We start from the raw sequence: 9218 nt of genomic DNA on the forward strand, positions 1-9218 counted from the left end.
AAGTTCCGCTGGACGACGGAGTACGTCTGTTTATTTTACGTCAACAACGCTATCGACCTCCTCATAGGTGAGTTAGTTATCGTCATCATAAATAACTACAATATGTTTACAATTGATTCGGCAGAAATGAAACCGAACTTCTTCTGGTACTTGTTAATGATGCTTTCTACTGTGGCCACGTGGTGAAGAAAAAGTCCAAGATTTTTGCAGCATCTGAATTCATTCCACGAGAGTGGATGGCTCATTGAGGCATTCCGTTTACAGTAAACTCAGACATATAGACCTGTATTTGCAAGTGTCTAGTAATTACTACCCTTTCACAAACTATGGGAGTCTTTGGAATGTTGGAGCAGCGAACATACGTTGTGCCTTATACAGGCAGAGGAGCTAGAGGAGCTGGAATATCTGCAGTTCAAAAAAAAAAAGTGTCTGAAATCTTATGGGACTTTACTGCTAAGGTCATCAGCCCCCAAGCTTACACCATCACTCCACCTTCAGGCCACAAGTGGCCCACCGTGATCATCCGACCGCCGTGTCGTACTCAGCTGAGGATGAGGTTAGAAGGGGCGTGTGGTCAGCACACCGCTCTGCCGGTCGTTATGATGGTTTTCTGTAACCGGAGCCGCCACTATTCGATCGAGTAGCTCCTCAATTGGCATCACGAGGCTGAGTGCAGCCCGATAAATGGCAACAGCGCGTGGCGGCCCGGATGGTCACCCATCCAAGTGCCGGCCACGCCCGACAGCGCTTAACATCGGTGATCTGACGGGAACCGGTGTATCCACTGCGGCAAGGTCGTTGCCAAGCTTAGACACTACTTAACCTAAATTACGCTAAGGACAAACACACACACACCCATGCCCGAGGCAGGACTCGAACCTCCGCCGGGACCAGCCGCACAGTCCATGACTGTATCTGCAGTCTGAGTTCAAAGATAATGGATATTGTCTATATCAGATCAGGACAGACTGAAGGAGGTAGAAACGTCACCACTCACAAGGTGAGGAGAAGGAGCTGTTCAAGCCCAAGTCATTACTCACGTACGTCTGCAATATTTTGCCAAAATCAGACGGAATCCTAAGGAAACTTTATGTTAATGTAATCTTTTGTAAACCTATACAGATCTGTGCTCTTTCCGGTTCGGTAAAGGACGATCTGGGAGTGCGGAGGGTTGAAATCTACGAATACCTTGCTAGTGTGGCTATTGTGGTCACATCACGCACACAGTACGTGCATCGAACACGATCACCACTCTCGCCTTTCACAGGCGGTAAATCAGCCCTAGCTCAGCACTGTCTGTCCGAAGAACGTTCTATGTATTATTCTGCCACGGAAATCTTGGCCTCGACGAGATTCCTTTCTTTAATTTTGTTATTGCATTTCGATTTGAGGGCTAGCAGCAGCGTAATAGGCGGCTCTACTGCCTACATAAATGTTGAAAAACATAATGAGAATATAAACAAACAAGAATAACAGGCGACAAACGGCGACATTGTAAAAAAAACTGTAAAATTGCTGAAAGTTTTGGAATTTAATATATAAAAACACGGCGTTGACGATGCAGATGGTGACACACAGTAAGTAGACAGGCACAATTTAAAAAAAAACACAGCGACAGTCTGGTTTCTGTTCACACGAGATAAAAAACACAACTAGCGACAGTATGGTGGCTGTTCGCAACACTGACAGGGGACGCACAACACTGAACACTCGCTATAGAGGGGACACGGCGGCAGATGGGGGCGGGGAAAGGAACTGGGCCGATGAGGGGGAAAGACGAGATCCTCCTGCTATTCAGTTATTAATGAATATGTGGATATACCGGGTGATCAAAATGTCAGTATAAATTTGAAAACTGAATAAATCACGGAATAATGTAGATAGAGAGGTATAAATTGACACGACGCTTGGAATGACATGGGGTTTTATTAGAACCAAAAAAATACAAAAGTTCAAAAATGTCCGACAGATGGCCCTTCATCTGATCAGAATAGCAATAATTAGCATAACAAAGTAAGACAAAGCAAAGATGATGTTCTTTACAGGAGATGCTCAATATATCCACCATCATTCCTCAGCAATAGCTGTAGTCGAGGAATAATGTTGTCAACAGCACTGTAAAACATGTACGGAGTTACCTGCGACTTCAGGTAACCCCAAAGCCAATAATTGCACGGATTGAGGTCTGGGGACCTGGGATGCCAAGCACGACGAAAGTGGCGGCTGAGCACACGATCATCACCAAACGACGCGCGCAAGAGATCTTACACGCGTCTAGCAATATGGGGTGGAGCGCCATCCTGCATAAACATCGTACGTTCCAGCAGGTGTTTATCAGCCAGGCTGGGGATGATGCGATTCTGTAACATATCGGCGTACCTCTCACCCGTCACGGTGGCAGTTACAAAACCAGAATCACGCATTTCCTCCAAGAAGAAAGGCCCGATAACGTTGATGTGATAAATCCAACCCATACCGTGACTTTCTCGTCGTGCAGTGGAGCTTCCACGACAGTTCTAGGATTTTCGGTAGCCCAAATTCTGCAGTTGTTGACGTTAACAGACTCTCGGAGCGTGAAATGATCTCTGCCGGTCCATAACACGTTACTCAACCAATCGTCATCTTCCGCCATCTTTTGAAACGTCCTCACCGCAAATGCCCTCCGCTTCAATAAATCGCCAGGTAAAAGTTCACGATGCCGATGGATTTTTTACGGATAGCATCGGAGGGTACGCTTAAGTGCCAACCAAACAGTAGTGTATGGAATGCTGGTGCGACGTGCGACTGCACGAGCGCTGACTTCCCCGTGCATAGAAGAACCCGCTACAGTCTCCATTTCTTCCTGAACTGTCTCAGCAGCATTACGCCTTGTGCTCGGTCGGCACTACGGGGTCTACCGTCTAAACAACCCGTGGCTTCGAACTTCGAAAACATTCTCGCCACAGCTGCATTTGTTAACGGACCATTACTCGTTCGAATCCCCATCCTGTGGCGATAGGATCGTAATGCTGAACTAGCACATTCCCCATTCTGATAATATAGCTTCACTAAAAGCGCCTTTTCAGGTAACCTCAACATGCTGCGACTGCTGGCGCATCTGATTCTCTCTCTCATTATAGCTCCTTTTATACACGATTGTCATGAGCAGTCACTGACGTTTTGCTGTCGAGCGCCATCTGTCGGACATTTTGTGAACTTTTTTTTGCTAATAAAACCCCATGTCATTCCAAGCATTTGTGTCAATTTTTACCTCTCTGTCTTCATTACTCCGTGGTTTATTAAGTTTTAAATTTATACTGACTTTTGGATCACCCGGTATGGTTGGCGGGAGATCTTAATCGTGAAGGTGACTACTTTAACCTAGCCTAGAACCGCTAGGCCACCCCGGCCGGCTGGACAGCTCAAAAATTAAGAGACGAGTGAAATGGCCTTGGAATACCTAAGCTAAACAGAATATAGTTTACAAAACTAAGAATTCGAATAGTCTCAGACGGCAAGTTTACAATCAGCGTGTATCACCACTTTTGACTTACAATTGTGAGACATGAGCGTCCATACGAAGACCATTAATAAGCTAGGGTAGATCGGTGAGGCTGGACAGGAGTACATTGGGAATTACTGAGATAAGCAGAAAACCAAATTAATTGATCATAAAAGACTGGATAGGGAGACGTAATTATGGCTAGAGTAAAACTGAAATGGGCGGGATATGTAATCGAGCGAATTGATAGTGTATGGACCACATGGTTTTCGCTGAATTTCAAGATACAAGAAAAGATAGAGACGACGTATTTTAAGTTGCGCAATTGCCCTTAAAAATACAGGAACAACGCATGGGAGTATAGCTGTAGACCGTAATGCGTACCATAGTCCCGAGGAGTCGTTTATCCGACAGGGATGTGAAATCTCTGCTTCAATGATAATGGTGGTCGCTATAAGAGATACATAAGATCAGCTTTACTTGGTCAACCGCTTCAGAATCTAGCAAATGTCACAATTCGTCCACTGATGTTGCTATAATGCAGAATGTTCCTGATGGAGTCCCACACATGCTGCGGAATGCCACTGAGGCTGACCCTTCCTTCTGGAGTGGTATAATGCTCTGCTTCAGTTGGACTACTGAGAGGCGGAAAAACTCAGATAATGAAAATATAACGCAATGGATGAAAAAGGAATTCACTAACCATAAAACCAAAAACTTGACCCAAGTGAATCCAATTTTTATTACAATATGTTCAGCGTGCACAAGTTAAAACGGACATTACATAGAATTCAGTTAAGCACAAGACCAAAAATATCTAACTGAAACATGAAATTAAACGATAATAAACACCGGTAAGTTTGGCAGGTTATGTGACTCGAAAGTGGGGTCGATGGTAATCGGCTTCCGAACATATTATTTCAGCACACGTAGCCGCGGGTGGATAACAGTGATTGTTGATCGCGCCGGAAAGAGAAATTAAACATGCAACTATATCCGTCCGCCTAGTCGTGAATGAGTCTACATGAATTTACTGAAATATTGGAAAAACCCTCAAATACATTCCATTCTAGCCAGCCGATGTCATGAGATATTCTCACCATAATGGTTATGTGTTGACGAATAGATTATGACAACGGAACTCGTATGCCAATTCAGACTGCCTCACAAACAGTCTAAAGCGCCAGTCTTCCTGCGCCACGTCTAAACTGCAAGTGTTCCTTCTCCGTCTTCACGCCGGCAAGTGAAGTTATCGGACGTCTACGACTTAGTGAAGTTAGCACTGTATCTCTCGTGCCTGCTTTGTTCAGAATTCACGTCTAAAAAATCGCCCAACAGTGAGAACAATTTGCCGGAATTTATTTGAAAGTTGTATATGCCAGGAGAAACTCAGGTCTCACAATTTGCCCCAGGTCCAACCAATCACGTGACTGTTACGTTGCTTTTCTTCTCCCAACTAAAACTGTGTAAAATCATTCTCCAATCAGCCAGCTTTCTGTCTGCGTTGTTCTGAGAATTTTGTGCTCGAGAATCTACATCATAGTCCGTCAATGCCTGGTCTTTTAGCGTAAAAATATCAGAAAACGACTCCTTGCCTCCCACTCGAGCTGTTTCTAAGAACACTCATCGCGTTTCTTTCTTGTCTGTGGCTTGGATGCAAGACTTCCATCCCACTTGATCCTGCCGTCCGTCTGTCACAAAGCGCTTTCACCAAGAGGTGAAAAACAATTGTAATAAGTCTGAATAACGTTTTTGCTTTCGGGAGAGACTGGCAAAGATCGATCTGTTCGAAACGCGTCCTCCTTCAAATCACCTACCTTCTGAAAACTCATTTGGTGCGCTGTTTGGATCGCTACCGCCCTCTGGCGGGAAGTGGAGCAAGTGTACGTTCGCGTGACGATCGAGGAGTACGTACTGGGCGGTGACCGACAGAGGTGGTGGCGCGAGCGTGGCCCTGCGTTGGGGGTCGTCAACTGCTCGCCAAGTGCTTTGGCCGACCTCTTGGCTGTCAGGGGCTAAGTCTGCCTTACCCGCATGTACGTGGCTTATGAAGCTTAGAAGCCGTGGTGCAGGAGATCAGCTCGTGGGACCGTATGTCTTCTTATCGGCCGTTGAAACCACTGGCAGCGGCTGGATCTGACGAGCATAAGAAAGTGCAACGTGTTCCCGGCGCTGTTGTGGAGTGTGAGAAGTTGAGTACTGTTTTGATGTAACAGAGTTATATATAAAAGTGGTTTTTCTGGTTCTAGTGTAGTGTATGAGTTTCTTCACCAGTGGTTTTGTTGGGGTCTTCCCACCACAGTTTTCGTTTGCCCGTCCGCGGGAATGTGGTAATTGCTTCTTGGTCGGGCCGTTTTCATTCACACCTCGATTGGGTGATTTAAGGTCGGTGTCGCGTGTCTCTGTAGTTCGGAGTCTGTGCAGGCACCGCCGTTGCTACATTGGGAACTGCCTTTAATGTGAAGGTTTGTGTGCTGGCTTATTCACATTTATCTTGTAGCAAAGACAAGTGTAATATAAGTTATTTAACTGGCGAGAGACAACTCTTTTAGCTTTGGTACAAACTAGCCACTTAAAGGTTTTTTTTAAGGAATTGTTCTCTTATAGATATAACAAGTTTAAAATCTTATTATTGGGAAGTTCTTAACGGTATACCTTGCAATATCCTTTACATAGAGAAAATTTTCCAGCTATTTAAAAGAGTTTTTTGTAATTGTTGTGTGTGTGTGTGTGTGTGTGTGTGTGTGTGTGTGTGTGTCAAGTTAAAATCTTACAATTGGGAAGTTGTTAACGTCATACCTAGCAATCTCCTTTTCATAAAGAAAATTTGACAGCTATTCGACATTGTTTTTGAAATTGCCAGACTTAAAAATTTATTAAAGAGAAAGCCTTTTAAAATAGCCTTTCTGTGAAACATGCGAGAAAGCCGCGCAAAGCTACGGTGGAGCGGTCAACAGAGGTCAAAATATGCATGTTCGTGTCTATAGCAACTTAGCAGTGTGTGTTATTTTACCAGCACCTCCTGGCCCCTACTTCCACGATTACGTTTTGGAATAACATGTGTACTTGAGTTGTTGTTTGTGAACCGCCCTAACTGGCGATTCAGACAGTAGTTTCGATCGTGGGACTTTCGTACATTCTGGAATGGCCTTCAGTAATACGTCCTACCATGGAGACTTCAAACTAATACTGGAAAGCTACACATTGAACAGTTGAACTGCTTCCGAATGCGTCTCGGTGCAATGTGTCCACGTCTACGCAAGCCTTGCTATTGGAAACTACGTGAAGAACACTGATATTTAAAAGGCTGATATAGCGTAGAAATTCTTCCTCGGTAGACCAAATGAGCAGATGCACCAATTTCTGGAAACTGTCGAAAATGCAGATACGATAAAATGTGTTACATGTGATCTACTACTCAGCCAATAGTTCCCTATGCACACATGCATCACTATCACACATCTCAAACGACTTACTACCTACTCACCAGTACCAGCATCTGTACTCTACACTTATCTCCAACTGAACAGCATCAGTCTGCCACATAGACAATGCTTTAGTCCACCTGTGACTACAAATTTGAAATAACTTTCACGAATAGTAATTTCTTAGGCTCCAGCGGCCAAAGTAAGCCGACAATAAAAGTTTTCTTTGTATGGTACCGCGTCACATTGTATAAAACTACTGCTGGAGAAAATCAACGTTTCGCCCACGGTTGCAGCGGCCTTCTTCTGAGTCTACTGGTGCGTTCTAGCTATGCAGTGTCCCTTGTATTTTGTTATTACTGTTCACTGCGCATGCTATTATGCACTGTCAACACGAAGCGCGAGTACTACCGGCGACTAACTGCCGCCGTGCGGCCGACGTCCAGCATTTGGTAAAGAGGAGCTAACTTCTCATTCGTCGCTGACCACGAATGACACATAATACAAGAGCCAATAGACAAGAGAGGTTACGCTCTCCCTCCACAGCAGTAACCTATTAAAACAAAGTTTCCTCTCCTTCTTCCTTAAGCGACCAATGGAATGAACTATCTTTTTAAAATTATAACGTAATGGCATGCGCAGTGAATAGTAATAACAAAACATAAGGGACACTCTGTAGCTAGAACGTACCAGTAGACATACAAGGCCGCTGCAGTCGTGGCCGAAACGTTGGTTTTCTCCAGCAGTATTTGTAAGATGGCAAGAACCATGCCCCTTACATTAAGTCATTAAAGATCGCCTAACTCACGTTGAGCGAACAGTAGGGCTGAACAAAATGACTGACAAGGCACAATGCATCTTGTAGATGGTATAGTAAGGACATATTGGAATAATCATTGTTGGGTGAAGATTTTAAAGTAATTCACACGACATGAGAACTTTGGGGAAACGCGTCGATTTACTAGAGGCTAGTTTACCCCAGGGAAGTACTCAGGATTGACCGTGGATGCCAGGGCAGCGGCTAAGGGAAGCGACAATAGGCAGTTTAGGGCGGCTCAAGCTCTGAGAAAGCGGTAACGGGGTGCGGCCTCCAGCCACCTGTAGATGAGTGACAGTGAGTGGGTGGTTGACCCCGACTCCTTGCTAGTGTACCGGGAAACTGACGGAGAACTTGTACGCCTGTTGATAAATGTCTGTCGTCCCGTTTTCAGTGAAACATGCGAGAAAGGGGCACAAAGCTACGGTGGAGCGGGCAACAGACATCAAAATATGCATGTTTGTGACTATAGTAACTTCACGCTGAATTCACGGTCCGCAGAGCCTGAAGTAAATCAGGTGAAGAGCAACAGCATGAAATACGGCGGGCTCCAATGGGAACGTAGGACCAAGGAATTTGAAGTACTCTCCTGGGAGTCAGAATTCCGGAAAAATTGGTGTTTGTGCAGACACTATCCTGGTAGGAGCGAAACAGCAGAAGTTGAGAGGCACGGAAATTTTGTGGGAATTTGTTGACTTCCCAGAGCAGGCATTGGTCGGCGCTGGGACGCGACGCATAATTAACGCGACTTGCGTTGCAGTTGGCGTAAGTGATTTTGCTGGAGGGGAAACCGAGGCGAAGAGCAGACTGTGAGAAGTCCCCGTAGAGGTCTTCCGTTCCCAGCTTGCCTAGAGTGCGGACGTGACATTCTTTACTCAGCTTGCCTGAGAAAGAGTGAGCATCTCTGCAGTTTAGGATTTAGCAAATGGAACGAATGAGCTAGGAGATAGGAAGTTTTGGTTCAGCTATGTACTGAGCAAGATAGCTAGGAGTGAATAGACGAGCGCAGCCTTGCAGCACCACGAGGTCGGCCGACGTCCACAAAACGACGACGCTCCGCCACGATGTATTCGGTGATATTGCGACCGCTCCGACCACTGATTAATTTGTTGTATCACGTCAGCAAAGTTTCCACGGGGGGTTTCATGGGCCATATATTGTACAATTCTTCTCACACTTCGCATTACGCCTGGGTGAGTCGATAGGAATTACTTTTGAGTTATCGCGCTTTACTCCACGCAAACTCTATTTATTACCACTGCTCGATAGGAGAGTCTTGTAATGTGATGATTGAAGGTCGGGAGTTAAAATAAATTTGTGCTAGTCGAGTGCATCTGTTTTCAATCAAGTAGTTGAAATCCCAAGTCACTTTCTTAATTAATTTTATGTTCAACATTTGCATCTGGTGTTCAATAGCTGAATATAACATCAATGTGCATCCCTTTTTAATTGAAAGTGATCAGTTCTGAATAAATTAATGTCAACACTGCCACCA

General features: G+C 45.0%; 1 pseudogene; it reads right to left on the reverse strand.

Moving 5' to 3' along the window:
- Nucleotides 1-685: 685 nt before the first annotated feature.
- On the reverse strand, nucleotides 686-803 carry LOC124799497 (annotated as a pseudogene).
- Nucleotides 804-9218: the final 8415 nt, after the last annotated feature.

The sequence above is a fragment of the Schistocerca piceifrons genome, chromosome 5 (assembly GCF_021461385.2).
Source record: "Schistocerca piceifrons isolate TAMUIC-IGC-003096 chromosome 5, iqSchPice1.1, whole genome shotgun sequence".
NCBI lineage: Eukaryota > Metazoa > Arthropoda > Insecta > Orthoptera > Acrididae > Schistocerca > Schistocerca piceifrons.